General features: G+C 35.1%; 1 long non-coding RNA gene across 3 annotated transcripts in view; it reads left to right on the forward strand.

Moving 5' to 3' along the window:
• The window catches only part of LOC132740665 (uncharacterized), a 101,682-nt gene that overhangs the window by 19,632 nt on the left and 58,561 nt on the right, over positions 1-23,489 (forward strand). For 2 of the 3 annotated variants that reach the window (XR_009627187.1, XR_009627188.1), the window contains exons 2-4: positions 1,634-1,785; positions 6,338-6,453; positions 9,238-9,364. This is a non-coding gene — a long non-coding RNA (uncharacterized LOC132740665). Of the gene's footprint in view, positions 1-1,071; positions 1,786-6,337; positions 6,454-9,237; positions 9,365-23,489 lie in introns of those variants that run through there. The other variant, XR_009627186.1, reaches the window with a different exon arrangement.

A 23,489-nucleotide genomic window follows, 5' to 3' on the forward strand; every position in this document is an offset into this window, starting at 1 on the left:
TATCAAAATATTATCAAACAAATGTTTGACATTTCTGTAGAATTTAATAACTATGGATTTCTGAGGCATAATGTGCCTTTAATTATAGTCTCAGGAATTATCATAAAAATTTTATTTATTTACTTATCAAACTCTTTCTTTGAATGCCTTATTAAGCCATATAAAGTATAAAGCCTGAACAAATTGTAAACTTGTAGTGTCTAGTCCATTGTATTTTTAAAATTGCTTTTGCTAATGGTTATTAAAATGGCTGTGTAAATAACTATATACATGTTTCCAACACGTAATATGAACGTTAGTCAAATGTTGTAAGTAATTTGTATGCCAGGAATATTTGGGGGAGGATATAAAAAGTTTATAAAGTAAGTGTTTGGCTTTACTTTGTTACTTTGGTTTGGTTTTTCTAACACACTAATATATGTATACTTACATTATGTTATTTATAGCACCTTCATTTGAGCCGTGTCATGACAAAACCAACATAATAATAATAAGGAAATTGAATGGATAAGGAAATTGAATGGATCCAGACCAGCCTGCGCATCCGCGCAGTCTGATCAGGATCCATGCTGTTCGCTTACCAACTCTATAACAAGTAGAGAAACTGATAGCAAACAGCATGGATCCTGATCAGACTGCGCGGATGCGCAGGCTGGTCTGGATCCATTCAATTTCCTTATCCAGCATTATGTTGGTTTTGTGGTGACGTGGCTCATTTATTGATCTAAGCTTGATCTCTACCTTTATATTAAGATTATTGGGGTTTCCAAAGATCACTCAGAGTGAAAATTATTTTTCTTAACTTTTCCTCATGACAATTGTATTCTTAGATGCGTCAAAGCAGTAACCAACCTTATTTGAGCTTTTTGTTCTAACTTTTAATTACCTGATTTAGATATCATAGTCATTATCAAGGCCTAAGTAATTTAATGTATCAATGATTTACATGAGATGCAGGAGTAATGGGGAGTTTTATTAACTGTTAAACTATTAGTTGCATTATATGAGCCACGTCACGACTAAACCAGCATAGTGCGTTTGCAAACAGCATGGATCCAGACCAGCCTGTGCATCCGTGCAGCCTAATCAGGATCCATGCTGTTCGCTATCAGTTTCTCTACTAATACGGTTGGTAAGCAAACAGCATGGATCCTGATCAGACTGCGCGGATGCGCAGGCTGGTCTGGATCCATGCTGGTCGCAACGCACTATGTTGGTTTTGGCGTGACGCGGCTTTTATATTATCACAGATTGCTTGTAAAAATTACTGTGCCCTATACTTTACAAGGCAATCCTGCACATAAGCGTTAAATTATATCAGATATTTTATTAAGTAAAAGCTCTCATATTGTGCAAAATTACGGAGAGAAAAAAAAATTCTTATCTTTAAATGAATAAAAAAAAGAAATCTTTTATTTTTAAGGTATATAGATTTGATAAAAAGAAATGATTATTAGATATTTGTTGCTTCACACTATTATGTCCTACTTTAAGTATAGGAATCAAGATTTAGTAAGTAGTAAGTAAGTAACAACTTTATTTAATGAGGCTAACACATTCAGTTTCCTGATCTTCCATGCGGGCCTCAGTTAATTTTCTTTTTTCAACAACAGTAATTCTGTTTTTGAAACAGGGACCAAGATGCAGCGAATTCGGAGAGGTTTACGTACAAATGGCATCAGCGGTTACAAGATCTCGAACTCACCACGTCGGCTATCACTCCTAATATGCAGACAACTGTAAATATAGGGAGTACAAGCTCAACTATTATGTCCCCTAAAACAGGTACGTACACAAGAATTTTGTGTTGGGAGTTATTTATTGAACATATTTCGCAGTTAACAAGAAAAATTCCATATAAATTTCAACCATTTTAAGAAACATTTTAAGAAAAATCACTGTCATGATTAAATGAAAATTTAAGGATGTCCACCACCCAGTGGTAAAAAATGTTGCCCCTCACTGCTGTGGGTTTGAATTATGGCAGGGAGTTTGGATTCTAATTTCTGTCAAGCTAGAGTATGAAATGTCGAAGATTATACTCACCTAGTTGTCTGTTTGGCCTCAGATAATGCACAGACAAGCACCTGAGGTCTTCGTCCACCAGTAAAGCTAGAAATTTGCCATATGATATCTGCTCTGTTGGGGCTATATAACTCCAACCCCACCCACCCACCTTTGAAAAAAAAAAAAGAGAAAAATTATGGCTTTAGATTGAATATATATTGAATTTATTTTTGTAATTCTCTAACAATGGCCAGTGACAATTAGGTCAGGCCAGTGAAAATTTTAAGAAAATTTAGTTAACCCATTACTTCATATACACGCCTTTTAACGCCTTTTTCACCCCCCCCCCCCCTTTTTGTTGTCTGAAATGATGAAAAAATGCCTTATTTAGGCCCCAAACACTTGTTTTTGTTTGAGAAATGTTGTTAAAAAAAGTGACCTCTTTTTCGGCGCGGCCCCCCAACCAAAAGATACATCAGGGGGTTGCCAGAAGGGGGATGTGCCCCCTTCTGTTTGGGGGGTTTGAAGGGGGGCGGAGTCCCCCTCATCGCCAAGAAAATTTTGGACTTGTGAGAGGCTGTAAATGACCCCAGATTGATCATAAGGTAACGTGTAACCAACGCTGAAAAGCATTTGACTCTATCTCAATCCATTGAGAAGTTGCAGCACTTTGAAATCAATTTTGATGGAAAAAATCAACGCAAAATAGTGATTTTTGGCAATTTTGAGATGTCCCCTCGTTGCCATGGTAACAGAAAATTTAAGCCTGAGCATGTTGTTGCAAGGCAATGGTCCAGTCAACATTTTTGCCAAGTTTGATTAGTGTTGAAGCAGTTTTTATAGTATTATAGCAATTTGAACTTGTAACGGGAGACTTTTCAATGTAAAAAGCCATTTTTCACAAAATGCTCATGAAGTAATGGGTTAATGAAAAAAATAAAAAAATCTACAAAACAACAATTTTTCTTCAAATTTATATGACAGGCCATGTTTAAATATGAAAAAACGCGATTTAGGGTAATTTCAAGTATTTTCATCATTTTCTGTTAACCCATTACTTCATATACACGCCTTTTAACGCCTTTTTCACCCCCCCCCTTTTTGTTGTCTGAAATGATGAAAAAATGCCTTATTTAGGCCCCAAACACTTGTTTTTTGTTTGAGAAATGTTGTTAAAAAAAGTGACCTCTTTTTCGGCGCGGCCCCCCAACCAAAAGATACATCAGGGGGTTGCCAGAAGGGGGATGTGCCCCCTTCTGTTTGGGGGTTTGAAGGGGGCGGCAGTCCCCCTCATCGCCAAGAACATTTTGGACTTATGAGAGGCTAAAAATGACCCCAGATTGATCATAAGGTAACGTGTAACCAACGCTGAAAAGCATTTGACTCTATCTCAATCCATTGAGATGTTGCAGCACTTTGAAATCAATTTTGATGGAAAAATCAACGCAAAGAAGTGATTTTTGGCAATTTTGAGATTTCCCCTCGTTGCCATGGTAACAGAAAATGTTGTTGCAAAGGCAATAGTCCAGTCAACATTTGTGCCAAGTTTGATTAGTATTGAAGCAGTTTTTATAGTATTAGAGCAATTTGAACTTGTAACGGGAGACTTTTCAGTGAAAACAGCCATTTTCCACAAAATGCTCATGAAGAAATGGGTTAATGAAAAAAAATAAAAAAATCTACAAAACAACAATTTTTCTTCAAATTTATATGACAGGCGATGTTTAAACATGAAAAAACGCGATTTAGGGTAATTTCAAGTATTTTCATCATTTTCTGTTAACCCATTACTTCATATACACGCCTTTTAACGCCTTTTTCACCCCCCCCCCTTTTTGTTGTCTGAAATGATGAAAAAATGCCTTATTTAGGCCCCAAACACTTGTTTTTGTTTGAGAAATGTTGTTAAAAAAAGTGACCTCTTTTTCGGCGCGGCCCCCCAACCAAAAGATACATCAGGGGGTTGCCAGAAGGGGGATGCCCCCTTCTGTTTGGGGGGTTTGAAGGGGGGCGGAGTCCCCCTCATCGCCAAGAAAATTTTGGACTTGTGAGAGGCTGTAAATGACCCCAGATTGATCATAAGGTAACGTGTAACCAACGCTGAAAAGCATTTGACTCTATCTCAATCCATTGAGAAGTTGCAGCACTTTGAAATCAATTTTGATGGAAAAAATCAACGCAAAATAGTGATTTTTGGCAATTTTGAGATGTCCCCTCGTTGCCATGGTAACAGAAAATTTAAGCCTGAGCATGTTGTTGCAAGGGCAATGGTCCAGTCAACATTTGTGCCAAGTTTGATTAGTGTTGAAGCAGTTTTTATAGTATTATAGCAATTTGAACTTGTAACGGGAGACTTTTCAATGAAAAACAGCCATTTTTCACAAAATGCTCATGAAGCAATGGTTAATGAAAAAAATAAAAAAATCTACAAAACAACAATTTTTCTTCAAATTTATATGACAGGCGATGTTTGAACATGAAAAAAACGCGATTTAGGGTAATTTCAAGTATTTTCATCATTTTCTGTTAACCCATTACTTCATATACACGCCTTTTAACGCCTTTTTCACCCCCCCCCCCTTTTTGTTGTCTGAAATGATGAAAAAATGCCTTATTTAGGCCCCAAACACTTGTTTTTGTTTGAGAAATGTTGTTAAAAAAAGTGACCTCTTTTTCGGCGCGGCCCCCCAACCAAAAGATACATCAGGGGGTTGCCAGAAGGGGGATGTGCCCCCTTCTGTTTGGGGGGTTTGAAGGGGGGCGGAGTCCCCCTCATCGCCAAGAAAATTTTGGACTTGTGAGAGGCTGTAAATGACCCCAGATTGATCATAAGGTAACGTGTAACCAACGCTGAAAAGCATTTGACTCTATCTCAATCCATTGAGAAGTTGCAGCACTTTGAAATCAATTTTGATGGAAAAAATCAACGCAAAATAGTGATTTTTGGCAATTTTGAGATGTCCCCTCGTTGCCATGGTAACAGAAAATTTAAGCCTGAGCATGTTGTTGCAAGGGCAATGGTCCAGTCAACATTTGTGCCAAGTTTGATTAGTGTTGAAGCAGTTTTTATAGTATTATAGCAATTTGAACTTGTAACGGGAGACTTTTCAATGAAAACAGCCATTTTTCACAAAATGCTCATGAAGCAATGGGTTAAATATATAGTAGAAACTATATTAGTAGAATAAATTCAAAACTGAAATTCAAAATCTTAAACTCATTGACTGTAAACTGGTGCCAATCTTTTTTTCAGTTCCACTAGGTTAACAGTTAAAATGAAGTTTTAACACTGAATTATTTTGTTATACCGGTTTTTATTTAAAAATTTTTACATTAAAGCAACAGCAATGCAGGTAATTTACATGATATTATATTTGAGCCGTGTCATGACAAAACCAACATAGTGGGTTTGGGACCAGCATGGATCCAGACCAGTCTGCACATCCACGCAGTCTGATCAGGATCCATGCTGTTCCCTTACAAACTCTATAACAAGTAGAGAAACTGATAGCGAACAGCATGGATCCTGATCAGACTGCGCGGATGCGCAGGCTAGTCTGGATCCATGCTGGTCGGAAACCCATTATGTTGGTTTTGTCATGACAAGGCTCATTTTATTTCCCAATAGCATGACAACATCACTTAACATAGTCTAGTACAGGATCAATCTGGTTTTACAATCCTATCTATATTAAAAGTAAAGAGACTTACATTATATTAGTAGAGCATGCATATAATTATGTTTAGTATCATGTTATTTATAAGCCTCTTTCCCAGAAATGGGGATATATTGCTTTGCCCATTGACCAAACCCGTTGTCTTATCAATATGTAGAGAATGCTTTAGCCTGAAGTCCTTCTTTTTTGGAAGTTGGTCATTTAATGTAGATAAACCTTTGATATAAACTGGGTTAAAGGTCAAGGTTATAACATTCACATTGTCGTTCAGTATTAAGAGAATTTTTTTTTTTTTTTGGTTCAAACATCAAATTTGATACAGATACTGGTCATGATTTGAAGATGACCTATAGCACATTGATCTTGAGGTCAGTATTTTATAAGTTCAAGGTCACATTGATAATCGCAAACTCTTCAGAAAACGTGATTAACTTGTTGACGTCAGTGGACATGCATGCTTCTCATCAATGTCTTGTTATTTTAGTGGGGGCAGAGTCACTAATGTCGTGTTATTTTAGAGAGGCCAAAGTCATCAATGTCTTGTTATTTTAGAGAGGTCAAAGTCATCAATGTCTTGTTATTTTAAAGAGGTAGAGTCATCAATGCCTTGTTATTTTAGAGAGGTCAGAGTTATCAATGTCCTATTATTTTAGAGAGGTCGGAAGAGGATCCATATGATGTAGCGTCAGAACTTACAGACATGATGCATGACATATCAGTGCTAGCAAAGATAAACCAGATGGTCTCTACCCTAAAACTTTCCTATCCAGTAAGTTAAAACCTATTACGCAAGTATCCTGTAAGTTCTATCATATTATGTTAGTAACCTGTAAGTTATAGCCTGTTATGTAAGTAACCTGTAAGTTATAGCCTGTTATGTAGTATCCTGTAAGTTATATCCTGTAATGTTAGTTTCCTGTAAGTTATATCCTATTATGTTAGTTTCCTGTAAATTATATCATGTTATGTTAGTATCCTGTAAGTTATATCCTGTTATGTTTATTCCTGTAAGTAATATCCTGTTATGTTAGTATCCTGTAAGTTATATCCTGTTATGTTAGTTTCCTGTAAGTTATATCATGTTATTTAAGTATCCTGTAAGTTATATCCTGTTATGTTAGTATCCTGTAAGTAATATCCTGTTATGTTAGTATCCTGTAAGTTATATCCTGTTATCCTGTTATGTTAGTTTCCTGTCAGTTATATCATGTTATTTAAGTATCCTGTAAGTTATAGCCTGTTATGTTAGTATCCTGTAAGTAATATCCTGTTATGTTAGTATCCTGTAAGTAATATCCTGTTATGTTAGTATCCTGTAAGCTATATTCTGTTATGTAAGTATCCTTTAAGTTATATCCTGTTATGTTAGTTTCCTGTAAGTAATATCATGTTATTTTAGTATCCAGTAAGATATATCCTGTAATGTTATTATCCTGTGATTTATAAAATTTTATGTAATATTCTATAATTATTCATTTTAAAATTTTAAGTACCTTTAATTATTCATTTTACTTAGTTTTCCCCTGAAAGTAATTTTTTTGGTTTTTATGTTATATCCTTAATTAAAATTTTGAGGTTTAAATTTTGACCCAAAGTAAGGAATGTCCGGGAATTTTAAAATTTTATCCTGTAACTATATAAGTTTTTTATACCCCTGTTAAAAAAATCCGAAAAAATTTAAACCCTGTGTTCCTCTATCCTTTTAAAAATTTTTAAGTATCCTTTTAATTTTATAATTTCCTTGGGTTTTTTTTGTTTGGGTATCCTGAAAAGGGTTTTTTTTTTAAAATTTTTATTTAACCCTCTTATTTTCTATAAATATTATGTTAGTCCCCTTAAAAGATGTATGATTTTAAATGAAAATTTATCCTGAAAATTTTGTACCCATGATATGTTAGTAACCTGTAAGTTCTATCATGTTATGTTAGTAACCTGTAATGTAAGTAAGTATAACCTGTAAGTTATATCCTGTGATGTTAGTATCCTGTAAGTTATATCCTGTTATGTTAGTATCCTGTAAGTTATATCCTGATATGTTAGTATCTTGTAAGTTATACCCTGTTATGTTAGTATCCTGTAAGTTATACCCTGTTATGTTAGTATCCTGTAAGTTATACCCTGTTATGTTAGTATCCTGTAAGTTATACCCTGTTATGTTAGTATCCTGTTAGTTATATCCTGTTATGTTAGTATCCTGTAAGTTATATCATGTTATATTAGTATCCTGTAAGTAATATCCTGTTATGTTAGTATCCTGTAAGTTCTTTAATGTTATGTAAGTATCCTGTAAGTTGTATCCTGTTATGTTAGTATCCTGTAAGTTCTTAAATGTTATGTTAGTAACCTCTAAATTCTATCATATTATGTTAGTAACCCTTAAGATGTATGATGTTATGTAAGTAACCTGTAAGTTATACCCTGTTATGTTAGTATCCTAATTCCTTTAAATTATTCTGTTATTTTAGTATCCTGTAAGTTATATCATGTTGTTTTAGTATCCTGTAAGTTTTATCCTGTTATATTAGTATCCTGCAAGTTATATCCTATTATATCAGTTTCCAGATGAGTGTTAATTATAATCTGTAAATCCTATTTCTAAGGTTCATAAACTTTCCAGGGTCTGTGTAAGATCAGATAGTATGAAACAGAATTGTTTGTATATATATATTTGAGCATATTATGCTTAAGGTAAGCTGTTGGCATCACCCTGTGTCCATTATCCTTTTTTGTCTTTTTTCAACTTTTTTTGAGATTTATTGTTTATTTTTTCACAAATTATAGTTTATTTTTAAAAGCATTCATTAAACGTTTTAAAAATCATAATGTTTGATTATTCTAAAATGTATATATTTAATTATATATTGTAACATTCATAATTTGATAAACAATATGATTTAACAAGTGTTAGATATTTTAGAAACTAATTTTTTGTTTCTCAGTTGTTATAATAGGTATGGAAAAGTACCAAAATTTGCTGAACTTTATTAAATCTATTAATGGACAGGGTTCATACAGACCTGGAAAATTAATAATGGAAAATGAATTTTGACTCGAAAAATCATGGAATCTTGGTAAAGGGAATTTTATCATGTTATGCATCAAATTGTTATGGAATCAAGAAAAGATAACTCTTTGATTATTTTTCCATACTGGTGGTTATATTACTTCCCTTTACTTGTCATATGTAAATTGCTATGTAGTGCAATCTACTCGGTCTCTCTGATATCTGCCTTCTTACTTGAATGAATAGGACCGATTTTAATGCTTACCTATATGGTAATTATTGTAGTGGGAGGGTAAACAAACCTTAAGACACAGTTCTAGAAGTAGCATTTAATCATTTGATGCCAAGGAAGATGTAACCAAAGGCTTAAACTCTAGACATTGAAACTTAAATCTACTGTTAAGGTATCATGAAAAGTTTTATAGAATGATTGAAAAGACATGGAAATTTGGTTCCAGAACTTTGTATGAACCCTGATGGATCAAGTTCGGTAATTAAGAATGAATGACTATTTAATTGACTTTATGTGTCTACATTAATTTAATTCAGGGTTTGACAGAAGATAATTTACATAGCATAATTGCAAAGCTTCTGATAATAAGAAAGAGATACAGAGTAAAGACTATCAACTTCAGATGTTAAACTCTAGTACTATAATACTTCAGGATAAAGTCAGGTAAATATACAAAAAGGTTTTAGAAAGAGCATCAAAATGGGAGGCTATCTGATTTGTACGATAGGGCAAATCCCCACCCTCAGTATAAATAAGATTGCCAAGTGTTTTGATGTTCTTCATCTGTTATATCATAGACAAAAATAAAAAGTAATCATACTGTAGGGAAAACAAGAAATTGCAGAAATCAGCCACCATAAAGCATGTGTATATGTTTTAGCTCTAACACATTTTCAAAAGAAATGTCACCAAACTATGATACAATGATAACCTTGTGGGCCGAGATATTTGGTATCAATAAAAACCTTGTGGGTTGAGATATTTGATATCAATGATAACCTTGAGGGCCGAGATATTTGGTTTAGAAATAATGCTTTTAAAATGATAACCTTGTGGTCCAAGATATTTGGTATCAATGATAACCTTGTGGTCCAAGATATTTGGCTTACAAATAATGCTTTTAAAATGATAACCTTGTGGTCCAAGATATTTGGTATTTATGATAAGCTCATGGTCCAAGTTATTTGGTATGAATGATAACCTTATGGTTCAAGATATTTGGTTTCAATGTCAACCTCCTGGTCCAAAATATTTGGTATAAATGTTAAACTCGTGGTCCAGGATATTTGGTATCAATAATAACCTTGTGTTTCTTTGATATCTGGTGTAAATGTTAACCTTGTGGTCCATGATATTTGGTACCAATGTTAACCTCCTGGTCTAAGATATTTGGTATGTATGATGAGCTTGTGGTCAAAGATATTTGGTATAAATGTTAACTTCGTGGTCCAAGATATTTGGTATCTATGTTAACCTCATGTTCCAAGATATTTGATATCAATGTTAACCTCATGGTCCAAGATATTTGTTTTACAAATAATGCTTTTTAAATGATAACCTTGTGGTCCAAGATATTTGGTATTTATGATAAGCTCATGGTCCAAGATATATGGTATATATGATAACCTTGTGGTCCAAGATATTTGGTATCAATGATATAACGTTGTGGTAAAAAAAAATTGGTATGTAAGATAACCTTGTAGGCTGAGATATTTGGTATAAACGTTTACCTTGTGGTCCAAAATATTTGGTATGTATGATAACCTTGTAGGCTGAGATATTTGGTATAAATGTTTACCTTGTGGTCCAAAAAATTTGGTATGTAAGATAACCTTGTAGGCTGAGATATTTGGTATAAACGTTTAACTTGTGGTCCAAAATATTTGGTATGTAAGATAACCTTGTAGGCTGAGATATTTGGTATAAACGTTTACCTTGTGGTCCAAAATATTTGGTATGTATGATAACCTTGTGGTCCAAGATATTTGGTTTAAATGTTTACCATGTGGTCCAAGATATTTGGTATCAGTGATAACCTCATAGTCGAAGATATTTGGTATGGATTTTAATGTCCTGGTCCGAGCTATTTGGTATGTATGATTAACTTGTGGTACAAGATATTTGGTTTCAATGTTAACCTCATGGTCCAAGATATTTTGTGTGATTGATAATCTTGTTGTCTTATACAAAATGTTATTTATTATTCCTCTTTGGTAACTTGGGATAACTATTTTTATTATAGACTTTTATAAATAAGGTATTCATTTAGATACACCTATCTTGAGTTACATATGGCTTAGCTCATAATTTTATGCCTCAAGTTAGGTGGATATTTCATCATTCCTACCTTAGATTTATTAGATACCTAACTGTAATCACTTAATTTATCATTAGATATTTTATCCAAAGTTAGGTGAATATTATAGACATCATCATTTGATTTGAATGCAATCTGTTGATAAAACTCGTGAATTTCTTGCTTTTTTGTGATCATTAAATTAGCAAATAATGTTTCTTTTGCCTGATGAATGACGTTTGCTTGTTATCGGTGATCATGTCAATGACAGCTTGCCCTGCAAAAATGAGTTTCAAATGCTGACAATAATCAACCAAGTAATTGTACATTATGATCTCAAATGTATTGATTTCATATATGCAGGTTTCTGATATACATGTTGTTAAGCCAGATATAATGTACAAAATGCTAACATCTGGCTAAATAGGTTTTTTTTTTAGCCATATTCTAATCAAATTGTATTTTATAGAGAAAATGATGAAATATTCATATATAATAAAGTATACAATTTATTTAGTATATTTTGCATTGTTTTGGCAGTCTACATTTAATCTGAGAATAACATTTGAATTGAAGTTAAAATAAACATAGGTTGTCCCCGATAGCTAAAATTATAAGGAAGAGGATCAAAATTGTATCCAAGATTCCCTAGTGTGATCCTCTGTTGAGGCAGATTTTCTCTCTGACAACTGATCTCATGGCATCAAGTCATTTATGGCTATTTGTTTCTCACCGCTGATTAAGAAATGACGTGAGATAAGTAGTTGGTTACTAGCAAAGAAATAATTAATTACACGCTAGTTGACCAGGAATATTTCCAATTAAAAGTGGACAACTGCCAGGATCAAATAAAAAAATGTATATTTAGAGTGAAAGAAAAAGCAACAATTTTAATTTGATAATCTTTTGCAAAATAAACAACACTATTATCATCATGTTGTTGAGAAAATATAAAAAGCTATAGAAATCAGTGTGTGAAGAGTCTCTGGCATCCATTTCCGTGTTGTTATCCTTTTAGGAAAAAATAATCATGATAAATGTATAAATCTGTTTACAAAACTTTGATATTATTGCAGCTGTTGTTGAACATTCATAATGTATTTCTTGAGCCCATTTATTTGGCTGCAGCATTGTTCCCTTTGAAAACATTGTAAGAAATAAACTTAGGACTGATATTTAGGAAGCTGCAAATTTTGTTACAATTGACCTGGAGTTATTATCATCACATTTGTGAAAATGTTCATCATGTACAAAACCAAGATCAAAATCGATTGTAATATAATTATAACGTAACATCTGCCATTTCACTTGTGATATTATTTAGATACATGTTATACAATTATCTGTGAGGAGAAATTGCGTTTTAGATAAACAATTCAACATCAACATCATCTGTCGTTGATGAATAATCACATAAAACATAGAAGTTAATATATGAGCCGCATAACGACAAAACCAACGTAATGCATTTGTGACCAGTATGGATCCAGACCAGCCTGCGCATCCGCGCAGTCTGATCAGGATCCATGCTGTTCACTATCAGTTTCTCTACTTGTAATAGGGTTTGTAAGCAAACAGCATGGATCCTGATCAGACTGCACGGATGCGCAGGCTGGTCTGGATCCATGCTGGTCGCAAACGCATTACATTGGTTTTGTGGTGACGGGGCTCATATATATTATAGCTCATAACCATTTAAACCATCAAAATTTTTATAATTATCAAAACTTAATTGGGACCAGTCATTTAATGGTAGACAGAGCAAATACTGGAACAGCAATTCTTTATTCTGTTACTAAATTATAGCCCATAAGCATTTATATTTTAAATATTTTGATAATTATCATCCCTTGATAATTATTAAGAAGGTTGAAATTGAAATGGCAAAATCCATGTTGTCCATCCAGGCCATTTTTGTACTTGAGTCATTTAATGGTAGACAAAGCAAATAATTTATATACATACGTTCATCATGTACAAAAGCAAGATCAAAATCGATTGTAATATAATTAAAAAGTAACATCTGCATTACATTTCACTTAGATCATTGTACAATTCAGTGATATTATATAGATACATTTTATACATTTATCTGTGTGGAGAAATTGCGTTTTAAATTAACAATTCAACATCAACATCAACATCATTTTTTGCTTAGGGTTAGCTTTTAGGATATAAGTTGAATGTCTGTCGTCCGTCCACATTTGTTCGTTAACTCTCTAGCGGTCACATTTTTGCCTTAATCATCATCAAACTTTGTCAGGATGCTTGTCTTGGTAATTGCTCGGATGCGTTGGAACATGGGTCATCTCAGATGAAAAACTAAGTCACAGGATATAAAAACAGAAAAACCTTGTTAACACTCTAGTGGTCACATTTTTGACTCAATTGTCATCAAACTTGGTCAGCTTGCTTGTCTAGGTAATTGCTCAGATGAGTTCAAACATGGGTCATCTCGGATGAAAACTTAGGTCACAGGAGCTAAAAATACAAAAAACCTTGTTTACACTCTAGTGGTCACATTTTTGACTCAGTTATCATCAACCTTGGTCAGAATGCTTGTCTAGGTAATTGCTCAGATGAGTTCTCTAACATGGGTCATCTAAGATGAAAAACTAGATCACAGGAGTTAAAAATAGAAAAATCTTGTTAACACTCTAATGGCTACTGTTCAAATCCAAAATCCTTGTCCGCGTCCAGATTTCAGATTAAAGTTTTGGTGCAGTAAATATTTTTTCACTATAACATTGTCATTTCTTCAACTTTAAACTTCAAATATATGTTCCTTATCTTCAACCACATCTTATGTGACAAGGTTCATAACTCTAGCACCAATATTTTCAGATTTAGCTCCCCTTGAACGTAGAATTTTCCTTAATAAATACTATTTTTTACTGCCACTTCTTTATATCTTAAGGGATCAATTTCATACGTCAAATATATGTACCTTATCATCAACCACATCTTATGTGATAAGGTTTATAACTCTAGCACCAATATTTTCAGATTTATCTCCCCTCAAACTTAGAATTTTCCTCAATAAATACTATTTTTTACTGCCACTTCTTTATTTCTTAAGGGATCAACTTCATACTTCAAATATATGTACCTTATCATTAACCACATGTTACGTCGTAAGGTTTATAACTCTAGCACCAATATTGAGCTGTAAACTTGGGATAACTATTTTTATTATAGACTTTTATAATTAAGGAAATTCATTTAGATACACCTATCTAGAGTTACATATGGTTAGCTCATAATTTTATGCCTCAAGTTAGGTGGATATTTCATCATTCCTACCTTAGATTTATTAGATACCTAACTGTAATCACTTAATTTATCATTAGATATTTTATCCAAAGTTACTATGTGAATATTTTAGGTATCATTAATAATAATTTTTTTTAATGCAATCTGTTGATAAAACGCTTGAATTTCTTGCTTTTGTTTGAATATTAGATTAGCAAAAAATGTTTCTTTTGCATTACATATGGCCATATGCTGCTTATCAGTGATCTAGTCAATGATCACATGTCAATCAAATGCTGGAAATATCAACCTTGTTTTTATATTTCATGATCTCATTTACTGGGAAGGAACCAGTTCCACCCAAGACCAGTTTCTGGACAAGACAGCCGTCGAAGTATTATAACCGCTTGATTTCGGCTTTATTGATGACAATCCGTATTATGTGTCATGAAGATAGGTGGTTTGATTGTGAAAATAAACTTCCTTCCAAGTTGATACATCATTTACTTTTCTTGAGGATATCTTACCTGTGTTATAAAAACAGCCTTGCATCCCTTTGGGGCATGTAATTGTTCTGCGCATGTGCAATATTTTGTTTATTTCGGGATATAATTTGGGGTAGCAATTAATGCACAATGTACTTCATTGGGTGAAATTCCCCAGAGCTAAATACGTAATGTACCGGAAAACGGTGTTTAGCTAGTTTTACTCCACTTTCGCACTTCGTTCAGCTGCCGGTTAACAAAAGATATCTGTTTCGCTTTTGAGTCATTCTGAGACCCATCATGTGATCTTTCATCATTATTTTTCCAATTATAAACATTTTTCAGTAAAGCAGCTTAACCTTTTCCCTTATATAAGCCTGTTTCGACGGCTTTTTGCCCCCCCCCCCCTTTTTTGAGGCCTCAAACAGTGAAAAAATGACCTATTTAGGCCCCAAATACTGTTTTTCATTTGAGAAATGTTGTTAAAAAAAGTGACCACTTTTTCGGCGCCGTCCCCCATCCAAATATTACATCAGGGGGTTGCCAGAAGGGGGATGTGCCCCCTTCTGTTTGGGGGGTTTGAAGGGGGGCGGAGTCCCCCTCATCGCCAAGAAAATTTTGGACATGTGACAGGCTAAAAATGGCCTCAGTCAATCTTAGGGTAACTAGTAACCGACGCTGAAAAGCCTTTAACTCTATCTCAATTCATTGAGAAGTTGCAGCACTTTGAAATCAGTTTTAATGGAAAAAACAATGCAAAATAGTGATTTTTGGCAATTTTGAGACGTCCCCCCGTTGCCATGGTAACAGGAAATTTACCATTGAGCATGCTGTTACAGAGGCTATGGTGTAGTCAACATTTGTGCCAAGTTTCATTAGTATTAAAGCATTTTTCATAGTTTCATAGCAGTTTGAACTTGTTACAGGAGGCTTTTCAATGAAAACGGCCATTTTTCGCAATATGCTCATGGGGTAAAAGGTTAAATTATAAAGGAAAGCCAATATGTGACACAGACACTTGGGTTGAGGAGCTTAAAACACATTTAAAATCCGAATTAAATGTATATTTGTCAATCCCAGCACATGTACTGATCATATATATCAAAAAAACTTAATATAAGCTGTTTTGAAAAAAATTCATATTTCAACATCTATAATAATTTAGTATATAGAAGTTGGGTTATGAAATTCTTTCAAATATACATTTTATTAGGATTTTAAAAGCGTTTTAAGCTCCACACCCCAAGAGTCTATGATATGTGAGAAGAAATTGTGTGTTATATTAGAATAATTAACAGTTAAAAACAAATATAAAAAGCAGCTTAATGTATATCCGGAAACTGGTTCTGCAAGAGTGAACAATTTACACTTTTTATGGCCTAATTTAACCCTTCAGTTTGTACATTGCTTACGTCACCAGGTAGTATTATAAATGTGTTTTCGGACGTAGTTAGAGCTCAGGTTTTTTGTATGTTAGTTTTATTAATGTTAGTTGATGTTTATTATTAAAAAATAGACAATTAAAAAAACTTGAATTCTGTCCGGAAACTGGTTCCTGCCCAGTATATCGATTTCATACAATCACGGTTACTGATACATGGCAATCCGGTCAACTCGTCCTGTGGTCAATTCGTCACCTTTTGGGTCAAGTTGTCTCGTCCCCTACTTTTGGTCATTTAATGTCCTCACATAGTCAACTTATTCCTAATATGGTCAACTCGTCCCCTACTTTTGATTAATTCGTCATTATTATGTTATAAATCAATGTCTTTAAATAGTTCTTTTATGGAACATGTTAATGAATTTGATTGAAATTGAATTATTAATAAAATAATGTCTTTTTTATGTGCATTTTAATGTTCTTCAATATCTAAGCGCTCGTGTATTTGCCTCATAAACATCAAAAGTTGGTAAGTCCATCCGTCTGTCCATACAACGTTAACCTAGAACGGCAAGTTGGATTTTTCTTGAGTTCTACCTGTACCAATGGCTTCTAAGTTTAAACACTAACTAATCAATACAAAGTACATGATCTGGGCAAGTGACAAAACTATGGCTTTTATATTTACCAAGTTATTGCCCTTTTCAGCACTTAGAAAATGAATAATGGTTAACCTAAAACGGCAAGTTGGAAATATCTTAAGTTCCATCTATACTAATGGCTTTGTAATTTCCACACTTACTCATCAATACAAAGTACATGATATTGCCAAGTTATATAACTGTGTCATCCATATTTCCCAGTTATTTCCCTTTTTTCACTTTGAAAATAGGGCATTTCCGTCCATCTGTCCGTACGAGGTTAAACTAGAACTGCAAGTTGGATTTTTCTTAAGTTCTACCAGTCCTGTACCAATGGCTTCTAAGTTTACACACTTACTAATCAATACAAAGTACATGATCTGGGCAAGTTACATAACTATGACTTTCATATTTACCAAGTAATTGCCCTTTTCAGCACTTAGAAAATTAATAATGGTTAACCTAAAACGGCAAGTTGGAAAAAATCTTAAGTTCCATCTATACTAATGGCTTTATAATTTCCACACTTATCAATACAAAGTACATGATATTGCCAAGTTATATAACTGTGTCATCCATATTTCCCAGTTATTTCCCTTTTTTCACTTTGAAAATAGGGCCTTGTCTGGTTAACCTATTTCGGCAAGTTGGATTTATCTTAAATTTCTCCTAATTGCTTAATTTCTTTAATGATATCTTTCATATTTAGTAGGTGGATACCTTTGATGGTCCTCTAATTTTTTGTGGAGTAAGCGGTCTCTTAGTAGGGTCAAGGTCACTGGTTAAAAAAAAAACATTTTTGCTGATACAGCCTTTATTTTCTAGCTCGACTTTTTTTTTTCTTTTTTTTTAGCTCACCTGTCACAAAGTGACGGGGTGAGCTTTTGTGATCGCTTTTCGTCCGGCGTCCGGCCGTCCGTCGTCCGTCCGTAAACTTTTACTTTAAATGACATCTCCTCGTAAACCACTAAGCCAATTTCATCCAAATGTTCCTTTGGTGGTCACCTTTAAAAATTGTTCAAAGAATTTAATTCCATGCAGAACTCTGGTTGCCATGGCAACCAAAGAAAAAACTTTAAATATCTTCTTTTAAAAAACCCAAATAGCTAGAGCTTAGATATTTGGCATGAAACATCTTCTAGTGAGTGTCTACCAAGTTTGTTCAAATAAAAGCCCTAGGGTCAAAATTGGCCCGCCCCAGGAGGTCATTGATTTTCCCTATATGCATATAGTAAAAACTTAAAAAATCTTCTTTTAAAAAACCAATAGAGCTAGAGCTAAGATATTTAGCATGAAACATCTTCTAATGGGTGTCTACCAAGTTTGTTCAAATAAAAGCCCTGGGGTCAAAATTGGCCCCGCCCCGGGGGGTCATTGATTTTCCCTATATGCATATAGTAAAAACTTAAAAATCTTCTTTTAAAGAACCCAAAAAGCTAGAGCTAAGATATTTAGCATGAAACATGTTCTAATGGGTGTCTACAAAGTTTGTTCAAATAAAAGCCCTGGGGTCAAAATTGCCCCGCCCCGGGGGTCATTGATTTTCCTTATATGTGTATAGCAAAAACTTAAAAAAATCTTCTTTGAAAAAACCCATATAGCTAGAGTTAAGATATTAAGCATGAAACATCTTCTAGTGAGTGTCTACAAAGTTTGTTCAAATAAAAAACCTGGGCTCAAAATTGGCCCCGTCCCAGGGCGTCATTGATTTTCCCTATATGCATAAATTAGTAAAAACTTAAAAAATCTTCTTTTAAAGAACCCAAAGAGCTAGAGCTAAGATATTTAGCATGAAACATGTTCTAATGGGTGTCTACCAAGTTTGTTCAAATAAAAGCCCTGGGGTCAAAATTGGCCCCGCCCCGGGGGTCATTGATTTTCCTTATATGTGTATGGCAAAAAGTTAAAAATCTTCTTTGAAAAAACCCAAATAGCTAGAGTTTAGATATTAAGAATGAAACATCTTCTAGTAAGTGTCTACAAAGTTTGTTCAAATAAAAGCCTTGGGGTTAAAACTGGCCCCGCCCCAGAGGTGTCATTGTTTTTAACTATATGTGAATAGTAAAAACTTAAAAAAAAATCTTCTTTTAAAAGAGCCAATAAGCTAGAGGTTAGATTTTAAGCAGGAAACATCTTTTTGTTGGTGTCTACCAAGTTTGTCCAAATAAAAGCCCTTGGGTTTAAATTGGCCCTGCCAAAGGGGGGGGGGGGGGCGGAGGTCATTGTTTTTCATTATATGTGTGTAGTAAAATCTTAACATCATGAAACATCTTCTAATGGGTGTCTTCCAAGTTTGCTCAAATAAAAGCCCTGAGGTTTAAACTGGCCCCGCTCCGGGGGCCTATATACAGGTGAGCGACCTCAGGGCCATCATGGCCCTCTTGTTTTAAAGTAGAGGTATTGCTAAAGTTGTGGCGGCGTTGCCGTTGCCGTTCCCTTTCCCGTTCCCATCCGCAAACTTGTACCTGGATCATAACTTTTTTATTTCTTGGTGTATTGTGTTCATACTTGGCCACAACAACCCTTGGGATAAGACCTTTCAGTAGACCACACTAACCTTGACCTGCATCCATAAATGACCTTGACCTTCAAGGTTAAAAGTCCAAATTTTGCTTGTTCATGCTGTTATTGGCTGTAACTTTGTTATTTTTGAATGGATTGTCTTCAAACTTGAACAAAATAATCTTCAAGGATATCCCTTAAAAATAACCAGACAGACCTTGACCTTCACTCATAAATGACCTTGACTTTGAAGGTCAAATTATTGAAATTTTCATATTTTGTCTATTATTGGCTGTAACTTTGTTATTTTTGAATGGATTGTCTTCAAAGTTGAACATAATAATCTTCAAGGATAACCCTTAAAAATAACCAGACAGACCTTGACCTTCACTCATTAATGACCTTGACTTTGAAGTTCAAATTATTGAAATTTTCATTGTTTTGGCTGAGACTGGCTGTAACTTTGCTATTATTGAAGGGATCAACTTCATATTATAACAGAACATACTTAAGGACAAGACAAGCACTTGGGCTCTTTAATGACCTTGACCTTAAAGTTTAAATTACTGAATTTTCTCAGATTTGATGACCATATATATTTTTTGGTGTGTGTGTGTCTGTATGTATATATATCATCATCATCATCAACAACAACAACTCATGACACCATGTGACTTCACCATGCGACACCACCAAGTGACACCACCATGTGACTTCACCACGTGCATCCACCTAGTGACTCCACCACATGAATCCCCCACGTGACTCCACCACGTGACTCCACTACGTGACACCACCATGTGACTCCACCACGTGACTCCACCATGTGACTCCATCATGTGAATCCACCACTTGACTCCACCACATAACTACCATATGACACTCACGACTCCACCAAGCGACACCACCACTTGACTACCTCGTGACTCCATCACGTGACTCCATCAAGTGACTACCACGTGACACTGACTCCACCACGCAACACCGCCACATGACTCCATCACGTGACTCCACCACGTGACTTCACCACATGACAACCACTTGACACTGACTCCACCACGTGAGTTCATCACATGACTACCATGTGACATTGACTCCACCACAGGACACCACCACGTGACTACCATGTGACTCCATCACGGGACTCCACCATGTGACTTCATCGTGACACTGACTCCACCACATGACACCACAAGGTGACTGCACCACTTGACTCCACCATGTGACTCCACCACTTGACAACCATGTGACACTGACTCCAGCATGTGATTCCACCATGTGACTCCACCATGTGACTCCACCACGTGACACCACCACGTGACACTACCATGTGACACCACTTTGCTATTATTGAAGGGATCAACTTCATATTATAACAGAACATACTTAAGGACAAGACAAGCACTTGGGCTCTTTAATGACCTTGACCTTAAAGTTTAAATTACTGAATTTTCTCAGATTTGATGACCATATATATTTATTGGTGTGTGTGTGTATCTGTATGTATATATATCATCATCATCATCAACAACAACAACAACGACAACTCATGACACCATGTGACTTCACCATGTGACACCACCACGTGACACCACCACGTGACTTCACCACGTGCATCCACCATGTGCATCTACCTAGTGACTGCACCACATGAATCCCCCACATGACTCCACCACGTGACTCCAATATATGACACCACCATGTGACTCCATCACGTGACTCCACCACGTGACTTTACCACATGACTACCACGTGACACTGACTCCACCATGTGACTCCACCACATGTCTTCACAGCATGACTACCAGGTGACACTGACTCCACCACGGGACACCACCATGTGACTACCACGTGACTCCATCAGTGGACTCCACCACGTGACTTCCACGTGACACTGACTCCAACACGTGACTCCACCACCTGACTCCAACACGTGATTTCACCACTGACTACCACGTGACACTGACTTCACCACATGACTCCACGACGTGACTACCACATGACACTGACTCCACCACATGACACCACCACATCACTAACACGTGACTCCACTATGTGACTCCACAACGTGACACCACAACGTGACTGCACCACGTGACTCCAGCACTTGACTCCACCACCTGACTACCACGTGACACTGACTCCACAATGTGACTCCACCATGTGACTCCACCACGTGACACCACCACATGACACCACCAAGTGACACCACCATGTGACTTCACCCGTGACTTCACCATGTGACTCCACCACGTGATTTCACCACGTGACATCATGTGTCAACTACGTGTATTTATTTATAGAATTTTCTATTTATAGAATTGCATGTTTCTATTGAAATAATTGTATGTTTCTATTTATAGAATTTTCTATTTGTAGAATTGCGTGTTTCTATTTAAAATATATATAGACAAAATTAATGTGACAAGACAGACTGATTTATTTTATAAAAAGGAAAGTTAAGATTTTGTTCAAACATTTTTTTGTTTGCTTTCTGTAAAAAAGTAAAAAGTCTAGCATTGCCCCTGCCTGGCGGTGGCTCTTGTTAGTTGATGTCTTAGTTTAATACAAACATGCCAAGAAAAGTCCTCCTTCTTTGGGTGTAGTAAGGGGTCATTTGGGTGAAGGTCAATGTTGCCAATGTCAAGGTCACCAATGTTAAAAATAGATTTTTACATTTTTACAGGTGTATTGACCTTATTCTAAAGACAGATGTTATTTATAATTGATAGAAACATAAACTTTCATGGAGTTAGTGGTCAGTTGGGTCAAGGTCACCAGTGCTAAAAATAGATTTTTACACTTTTTTCCCATACAGCCTTTATTTATTGACAAATGTATTTTATGTTTGGTAGGTAGATAACTTATATGGTACTCTTCTTTTGGATAGAGTTAGGGGTCAGTTTGGTCAAGGTCACCAGTGCTCAAAATAGATTTTTACACTTTTGCCCATACAGCCTTTATTTGATGACAGATGTATTTCATATTTGGTAGGAATATAACTTGCATGAAGTTGAATATTTTTAAATTTCACAAGTCAGAGCAATGACTTGGCAACTTATATTTTTCACAATTACAAAATGCCATGACTTTGTCAAGCTATATAACTTGTGTTTACAATTTTTTGGCAATTTTTCTGTCCATAACTAAGTGATTATAGGTAAACATTTTTTGAAATATTGCTACTGACAAGAATCTGAGCCGGGGGCATTTGTGTTTAACAAACACGTTCTTGTTTTGTTAGCTCACCAGAGCCAAAGGCTCAGGGTGAGCTATTAGTATCAAAGGGGGATGCTCCAGCGTCCGTCGTCCATCGCCATGTGTCAACAATCGTCTTCTTCTCTGAAACTACAAGGCAGATTTACTTTAAATTTGGTCTGTAGCATCCTTGTGACAGTCACACTTGGATTTGCTTATGTCATTCAAATTGGCCCCTTTTAGGGGTCAGCAGAGCTAAAAATAGAAAAACCTTTAAACATTTTTCTACTAAACTAATTGATGGATGATCACCAAACTTTGTCTGTAGCATTCTTAGGTAGTCTTTTATCAAGTTTGCTCATATTAATTTGATTGGCCCCTTTTAGGGGTCACTAGGGCTTAAAATAGAAAAACCTTTAAACATGTTCTTCTACAGAACTAATGGATGGATGATCACCAAACTTTGTCTGTAGCATTCTTTGGTAGTCTTTTATCAAGTTTGCTCATATGAATTTGATTGGCCCCTTTTAAGGGCCGCTTAAGCTAAAAATAGAAATACCTTTAAATGTCTACTTCTACAGAACTAATTGATGGATGATCACCAAACTTTGTCTGTAGCATTATTAGGTAGTCTTTTATCAAATTTGCTAATATTATTTTGATTGGCCCCTTTAAGGGGTCAGTAGGGATAAAAATAGAAAAACTTTTAAACATCTTCTTCTACAGAACTAATGGATGGATGATCACCAAACTATGTCTGTAGCATTCTTGGGTACTCTTTTATCAAGTTTGCTCATATAAATTTGATTGGCCCCTTTTAGGGGCCGCTTAAGCTTGAAATAGAAATACCTTTAAATGTGTCTGAAATTTAAAAATTTGTCTGTAGCATTCTTGGGTAGTCGTTTATCAAGTTTGCTCATATCAATTTGATTGGACCCTTTTAGGGACCGCTAAAGCTAAAAATAGAAATACCTTTAAATGTCTATTTCTACAGAACTAATTGATGGATGATCACCAAACTTTGTAGCATTCT

The sequence above is a fragment of the Ruditapes philippinarum genome, unplaced genomic scaffold, assembly GCF_026571515.1.
Source record: "Ruditapes philippinarum isolate M1 unplaced genomic scaffold, ASM2657151v2 ctg5443_1_1_1_1, whole genome shotgun sequence".
Lineage (NCBI taxonomy): Eukaryota > Metazoa > Mollusca > Bivalvia > Venerida > Veneridae > Ruditapes > Ruditapes philippinarum.